The sequence below is a fragment of the Leuciscus leuciscus genome (assembly GCF_965113295.1).
Source record: "Leuciscus leuciscus genome assembly, chromosome: 19".
NCBI lineage: Eukaryota > Metazoa > Chordata > Actinopteri > Cypriniformes > Leuciscidae > Leuciscus > Leuciscus leuciscus.
In genome coordinates this window covers 33,123,178-33,131,738 of record NC_138743.1, presented here as the reverse complement: position 1 = coordinate 33,131,738, position 8,561 = coordinate 33,123,178, and the positions used below count along the sequence as shown (strand labels likewise).

At 38.0% G+C, this 8,561-nt stretch overlaps 1 protein-coding gene and 1 long non-coding RNA gene across 5 annotated transcripts in view; one reads left to right on the top strand and one right to left on the bottom strand.

Moving 5' to 3' along the window:
- The window catches only part of LOC309482595, a 475,034-nt gene that overhangs the window by 385,415 nt on the left and 81,058 nt on the right, over positions 1-8,561 (bottom strand). The gene's annotated exons all lie outside the window — the stretch shown is intronic.
- The window catches only part of stxbp5a (syntaxin binding protein 5a (tomosyn)), an 89,035-nt gene that overhangs the window by 18,133 nt on the left and 62,341 nt on the right, over positions 1-8,561 (top strand). The gene's annotated exons all lie outside the window — the stretch shown is intronic.

The window sequence follows — 8,561 nt, the reverse complement described above, 5'->3', positions numbered from 1 at the left end:
ACAGCATTTGCATAATACTCACATCCACGCAGACTGGGATATCAGAAAGAGAGATTGGAAGGTTTTCATTGATGCCAAAGCTGGATCCAGTTAGTCAGATTGGGACAGAATTCAGACTGTCTGACCGTTTAGGATTCAACATGTACAATCAGGGCTTAACAATAGGGATGACCCACTTGCCCTTTTGGGCCAATGCTGCCTCTTTTTATATTCATTGATCTTGGATGTCCATTTTTATGCCTTGCAAACTTAAACATTTGCAAATTCTCCTTATTTTGTAATATTATCAAGGTGACTAGCAGATTTTGTATTGTGATAATCTTGAAATCCACAGAATGTTTTGAAAACCACAAACCAGTCAAAATGTTTTGCATAGTTTTCCATAAAAGTTTGCCACTTTCTTAAAAAGTGGAGTAATATTCTTTGTAATTGTAATTATAGCTGATTAGTCTCCAGATTGTTGCAGTTTTCTTTTTTAAACATCTCAAGCAAACACAAATTTTATAAAGAAAACTGAAAAATATAAATATTTCTAGCAAATATAAAGATACACATTACTAAAAATAGCCAGTAAAAAATGTTTCGGCTGAAAAAACCCTTATTGTTGAGTCCTGACAATGTATGTCAATGCAAAGTCCTTTTCAAGGAAAGTCAGTTCACCTGACTACCATATTTGCAACACCTCCACAACTCCTATCTATTTTAATGGGGAAATACTACAATCTCAAAAAATGCTGGCCAAAATCACCTTTAATAACATATTTTAAATAAGCAATAGAATTGTAACGGTCACCAGCTGGAGTGCCCTTGAGAGCCACCAGAGGGCACTCCACATAAGACTATTATCACTCACAAACTACATTTCCCATAACTCACTGCCCGGACTCATCATCACTGATCACACTCACCTGTACCTCATTATCCTGTTAGTCTGTCTATTTATACCATGTTCATTCATTCACTCACCGCGAAGTCTTGTTTAAGTGTTACACTGCAATTCCGAGCGGTTTCCCGGGTTTCTTGTCTTTTGGTTTATTCGGATTTCTTGCCTGTTCCTTGGATTACTCTCTTGCCTCTGACCCCTGCCTGTCTTGTTTTTGTTTTGTCTTGTTTGTTTGGACTGTCTACCTGTGTTTTGACCCATTGCCTGTTTATTGGATTATGCCTTTGGATTATATAAATAAAGCTGCATTTGGATCTCCTCTTTGAGTCTCGGAGCAGTTTCGTAACAAGAATGAACGATCTCATAAATGTTGTTTTTTATGCTAAAATAGCATTAAAAACAAAATTCAGTTATGACATCTGCAATGAAATGATGACTTTACCAATTGGTGGTTGGCTCTTTTATTTTAATTTAGAAGGCAAGACTTGCATTACTAGAGCCATGCTGGACTGGAGGCACCATTTTACTCATTGCAGTTTCTTTCCTTCATAAGTAATACAAGTGCACCAACTTGGTATACAGTATACTGTTCTTATGAAGAGGATGATTAGTCCATCCTCCATTCATCCATGCTTGCATCCATCCATCCATCCATCCATCCATCCTTCCATAAATAATGGCATGGCGGCCAAATGTCACAGTAAACTTACATACTTGAATCAAGTGTTTTTTGCAAATTCTTCTTATTTTTGTCTGCATGTAAATGTTATCTAGCTCTCTTGCATAGATGAGACCTTGTAGATTGTAGAAAATGCGAGTGACTTGTGAAAGTTTTGGAAGAAGCACCAGTTAGAACTGGCTTACAACTAAACTATTCAGTGTCTTCTTCCCTATCTGTCTTTCTGTCTTCTATGTATATAAACTGCTTAGTGTTACTCCTCGTCTTATTTTCCCTTGCTCATCTCATTCATCTCCATTAGTCTTTCACGTGTTGTGCGTATGAGGTGTTAGTGGACCGTCAATGTGGACTGTAGGAGATGGTAATTATATTATTCACAGCGGTGTCCATATGTTCCGCTCCACGTACTCTCTGATGCAGACGCGCCGTCTAATGCGATATGGCAGGAGGACGGGCACTGTAAAGGTCAAGAAAATCAGGAGACTGTCATTCACGGTAATTTGCGTTGGCTGAAATGCCATATAAGTGGTGTGTGAGGGTATCGTATGATCAGTTGGCATTAAGCTTGTTTTTTGGAGGTGTTTGGTGCTAAAACCTCATCGCTTAACCGTTGAAGTATTCCCGTCCCATTGGGACTCGTCTCGTATCTGGGAGCGATAGTCATGTCCTTGAAATACGCTCTTAACCCCTGTCTGCTGCAGGGGAGACGCAGTACATCTCAGGGGAGGGCTGTTAGATTCATACAGCCTTTAGCTGTGCCTAACTGTTCTTTTCCAGAGGCGGCAAACTCATTTTGTTTTCTCTTTCTGGTTTATTTTGTTGCTAATGGGGTGCAGTTGAAGAGATCACAGCTGGAGGAGATTATAAAAATGCACAAAAAAAAGAAAAAAAAGAAGTGGTGTAGGTTTAACACGATCTAACGTAACAAGCGGTAGCTTATCGACAGATTGTTTACAGCATTACAGCTGGTTCTTTTATTTAGTTTGTCTTTTCTTTTATAGCTTATAACCAAAAATACAATTAATTTACTCACAGTTTCTTTTTACTGTGGAACACAAAAAGGGTTTTTGCATAATGTGATAGCTGCTCTTTGTCTGTTCAATGCAATTGAACGGTGATCACATATGTCAAGCAACTTTTTCTGTGAATCATACGTTTAATTTCATTTTGTTCCTCACACAACCATATGGCCTAAAGTGGCAATGTAATGTTTAAGTCATTTAGTGATGCTTTTTTTGTGTGTCCTTTTTGGAATTTAATAGACTTTGGTCCTCATCCACTTTTTTTTAATAGAAACTATTATAGACATTCTGATAAGCATCTCCTTTTGTGTCATACGGGTTCAGAATGACATGAGGATGAGTAAATAATGACAGAATGTTCTTTTTTGGGGTGGACTATCCCTTTAATAAAAAACCAAGAGAAATAAAGGGACATTAGGAGTTTGGAGAAAATAGAACAGAATAAAGGAAAGAACAGATACTGCAGCAAGTTGGCATTTCTTAGATAGTGTTGAAGGATGTTTCTTGTCCAGGCAGCATGCTGACTCATGGGTAGAGGGAAGAGCTGAATAGTGCTGCTGGCTTCACACAGAAGCTTTGTCCTTGATGGAATTTTCTAGAATCTGGAAGAGACTGAGGTATAATGGGTCAGTGCACAGGCTCGCTAATGTTTTGGCTTTTGATTCACCCTCGGGCTCGTTGTGAAGGGTCAGCAACAATTTGTAAGCACTCAAAAGTGACTTAAAAAAAAAATAAAAAAATTCTTTGTCTTTCTCTTTCACGTTTTACTGCCTGTATGTTTCATTATTCACATTTAATTTTCATTTTCACTAACTGATGGAGCTGGTTAGGACCAAAGCTTGGATAAACTTGGCCTGGTACCCACGGACAACCTTTCAACTTATTCACAAGTTGTTGATGCTAATTGAAAAGGAGCTAATCATTTTCTTCTGTGCCCAATCTGAAAAACAAAGGCAAATTCATAACTCACTTAAATCCTCAAGAACCAGAACAGAATGTTTTACCTGCCAAGTGCCAACACTTAAGGACATTCTGTTCTTATACCTGCTTCTCTATCTCCAGTTATCGTTTCTTCATTTATCCCCTTTCCTCTTTCTCCCTCTCTTTTACCCTCTCCCTCCATTACTATTTTCATCTATCTCTTCCATCTCCCCATTTGTCTCTCCCTCTGTCTCTCGTACTCACCTTCTCTCCTCTTTTTTTCCCCCTCCTTCTTTCCCATCCTTTTAATGACTGACTTATCGGCACTATGCCCTGGGAATTGCTCCAGTGTTGGAAATCTTGACTGTGTGTGTGCTATATGGTGTCCTTGGACAGATAAGATAAGTGAAAGAGCAGTTGATTTTGCTGTAGCGTTAGAAGGAAACGTTGCAGGGGGAAAGGCATAGTAAAGTCTCTCAGTGGAAGTTGGCTCTCCATTTCTTAAATTAAAAGCTAAATATTACCCATCTTTATTGTGAGCGCATTGCTTGCGCCATGACCTTGTTGAAGTCAGAGTGGACAGCCTTGCCAAAAAGCATGAGGTTTTGCCAGTGTGCGCATTCCAGTGCTGGGAATAAACTTACCGATGGAAGTAACGCTACAAACTGTATTTTACCAGCTACCAGTTTACCAGTAACCAGCTTTGAATTGTGATCGACCATGTTCTCTTAAATGATCATCTCTCTCATATTGTCTTATTCATTCTTGTGAATCAGTTAGTTTCAGGCCACTGTTCATAACTATTTTAGCCCTTTTTTTAATCTTTTTTTTTTTTTTATCAATTTATCTTTAAAAATGTGGTTAATTAATTCCGAAACTTGATCAAGGTTTTTGTGCCCCCGATCTCAGTCATTGAATATTGAATATCTGCCGATACGGAGTCCCTATCCAATAATTGTATTTTCCTAGTGCTTGGTGCACACTTCAAGTACATTAATGCATTGCAGTTACTAGTCCAGCATTACCTCATTGGGCCATGCATTTTAACAGGACCTTGGATTTCAAAACATTTATTCAACAGCCATAATGAATTTAAGACTTCTGATCAGATATATATCAGATCTATATCAGATCCAGCATCATGCACAGTTCACAGCCTCACCGTATGTATGTTTAAATGTTGATTGATTTGGTGTTTGGAATGTCTATTGTTGTTTCCCATGGGTAGCAATATCCTATTTCATTCACCATACCCAGTGTGCTTCTCCCTCTTTCAGCCATCGATTCTGTCTTCATCTATTCATCTTAAACGCAAAGCACATTTGATATTAGAGATACAGTCAGAAGACATTTCACAGACTCATATGAATGAGATAAAGCACTCTGAGCTGTATTAATGTCCTGTAGCAAAGTCCAAACGTTGTATAGGCTATCCTTGTTTTAATCTTTGATTTGGTAATATCTCAAATTTTCTCTAAAGTCTTTTGAATTGGATGTTAATATGATTTGTTTAAAAAAACAAAACAAATTTAGGCCTGGGACACACTAGATGATTTTCAAATCTTAACCGATTTTAAAACTGTGGGCGACCACAGACATAAGGGCAGTTTTAACCGATTTCTAGCATTATAATCTATAGCATTCTAGAAGATTCGTCCAGACCGCAAGACCACACACCTGTCGATTTAGGGGCATTTTCACAGTGAAACGAGATCTCACGGAGACTTGCGAGATCAAACATGACTTGAAGAAAAATAAAGGGAGGACGATCAACGTAATCCGCTGGTTCTCCAGGCATGAGTTTTGTTTTACGAGAAGAAAAACGAAGGAGAAAAATTCTCAACACTCCACTTTCTTGGCATGTTTGTGGCTGCCAAGTTTTCTTCAACTCATCTGGTTGGTGAAGCTTGCTTGCTCTCATTGGCTGTGGTGGGTATCACATCAGACGCAGCCTGATCAAGATTTGGGATCATGTGTCCTCCGATGCGATCGGGAGCATTAAAATTACGAGAATGACTAATGCAATTTTTTTTTGGGGACAAAAAGCCGGTTGCGAGAAGCCAGATCGTTGGGGGTTGCAAATCGGGCTTAAATCTTCAAGTGTGTGTCCAGCCTCAGATTGTTTTAATAAAGACTTTGTTCATTAACCGATTCAGCTTATATAACTCATTGACAAACTTGTAATTTTGACAAGTCCTTGAAAAACTTTAAAGAGTGTCCTGCTAATACTTTGCACTATATATGTATTCTTTTGGCCTCTGGCTACTAAAGCTTTTCATTTGGCCTGTCCCTCTCTTCTCTGTTCTTTTGCCATTGCAAGCTTCCTAGCTCTTGTATTTGTGTGCGTGTGTGTTTTAGAGGGTCTACATCATCCTCTGTGAGTGGTGAACGATCTAAATTTAGCTTGAAGAACAGGGTCATTAATACTCTCTGGCCAATCTCTAGGAATCAATCACACCCACCTACAGGGAGAGAGGCTTTTAATGATGCACACAGCACTTTCTTTCTTTTGACTTTCTTTTTATACTTCTTACTGTTTAAGTAAATCTATCTATCTATCTATCTATCTATCTATCTATCTATCTATCTATCTATCTATCTATCTATCTATCTATCTATCTATCTATCTATCTATCTATCTATCTATCTATCTATCATTTAGCTTTTTTAAAGAATTCAAAACCATTTAGTTCAGTTGGATATCGGACGCTACAATTATAAACTGAAAACGCCAGCTTGAGCTGCAGAGTCGCAGCAGGAGTCAGATTTCACTTTTCACGTGACAAAAGTAAGGAGAGATGACTGACAAGACGATGGCGGAGGATTGTGGTGTGCAACATATCCTGAGTGTTTTTAACAGATATCTTATCTTGTAAAATGTGCAGTCAGTACCGTTCCCTATACACAGAGTACACCTAATCGCGAAAGTTAAAAACGAGCGCACATTCAAAAGCGAATTCAGGTTGATTGGGACACTTTTTACCTTTGAGATGACTGGAAAAAAGTGTCCCAATCAAACTGAATTCACCCTACCCTGCATATTGATAGTGTCTCCCTGATGCCCGCAAATTATATATAATATTATTGGTAATACAGGTGTTGTCAGAATTTTCTATCTAACAATCCATCTTCCTATCTATCTATCTATCTATCTATCTATCTATCTATCTATCTATCTATCTATCTATCTATCTATCTATCTATCTATCTATCTATCTATCTATCTATCTATCTATCTATCTATCTATCTATCTATCTATCATATTGTCTGTTTGTTGTTAATTCATTTTATCTCTCTGTCTATTGCATAGACAAAAATGTTTGATTGACAGTTGAGTTTTATATCCAACCAGTTTTTCCACTTGGTCAGTTCATTTTTGTCACAAATTGTGCATCTTTTCATGCAATTTTAAAATGTTATGTCGAAAACCATAGCTGTAAAACGCAAGCTATCATGCTTAATTCAACACATAAGAACTGCTATAAGATATCACATGGAAGGAAGCCAAGACTGTGGCGAAAAGAAAACTGCCCATGTATGCAAATTTCTCGAGACAGGAAATCTCTGGAAAAACAGCAAAACATTAGCAAATGTATTAAAATGAATCATCCCAGGTTGTATGTTAGCTGAATATGGTTTTGCTGAGTATAGGATGTTTTAATAGAGCACGCTGTGTGTCAAGTGTATCTGCAGAGTGGCTTGTTTGAGAGCGTATGTGCACTGAAGCATGCTCAAGGTGAAGGCAGTTTGTTGCAGCGACAGCCACAGTGCTTGCAACTTTAATTGTTTGGGTCCCCAATAAATCAAACGTGCCTCTGGAGTTTATTTATTTAGAAAGCGTATTAGACAAATTAATCATCCCCAGGAGCATGGGAGAGAAGGAGAGAGTATGCTTGTGTTTCAGACTCAGTTGTTAGCATCACTGGAACTCAGTCTAACACGTTAGCTCTCTGTGTGCATATTCATGTGTTTGCATGTTGTCTTGTCTCTCTTAGGGTAAAGCATGACTGGACACTCTTGACGTCAGAGCAGAATAAACGTCACTATTGACCCCCTAGGCTGCTTTCTGTTTCTTCTTTTTTTTTCTCTGTCCCTCCTTTAGCCTACTTTTGACTGACTTAATGCTTTTGATATAGCCGCAAACACATGAATATCACACTCTGTTCCAAAACCAAGTAAAGATACATCTATGGATCTGTCTGTTTGTCATCTGTTTTATCTCTTTATCTGTTGCATAGATTTTTATTTTTTTTTATTTTTTTTATTGACAGTTGTGTTTAATATTCAACCAGTTCACCTTTTGGTCAGTTCTTTTTTGCCACATAGTGTGCATCTTTTCCAGCAATGTGAAAATGTGTGAAAATCATGGCTGTTAAAGCGCAAGCCATATAACACACAGGAGCTGTTATAAGATATCACATGGAAGGAAGCCAAGACTGTGGAGAAAAGAAAAATGTTCATGTATGCAAATTTGAAAAAACAGGACAGCTTTGGAAAAACAGCAAAACATTAGTACTGTAAGTGTATTAAAATCAAGCATCCCCAGTTGCAAAATGAGGCTCGACTCGAAGTGGATTTCAGAAGAATTTGAGGTTAGCATGTTGGTAAGATAAATGCAAAGCAATATTTAATTACACTTACCTGTTTTTAGATGCTTTCCATTATTAAATGTAATATAAGTATATAATCAATGTTCCTATCACCTCATTTGCCATTTCACTAAGCATTATCAAAGATACATGCCAAGCCTTTTGAATTTGGTCAAAGCAAGATTTTGCCTTGTGGAGCCTTAAAATGCTGCCTCTCTAGGTAGCTCACTAGGTTTTGGAACAGAGCCATAATAATAAATACATTAAATGCATGGTTACTGTCTAGTAATGGATGGCAACATCTTAAGGTGCTCACTGCTGTTTGTGAAGGCGTTTCTTTATAGCCATGAACAGCCCACTGGATTTTATTGCGTGTGGGCATAGAGTCAGCAGTGTCTTTCTCTTCCCTCCACACTCTGTATTCTGCTTTGCCCTCTGATGTCAGGGAATTTTTGGCATTTTGCAG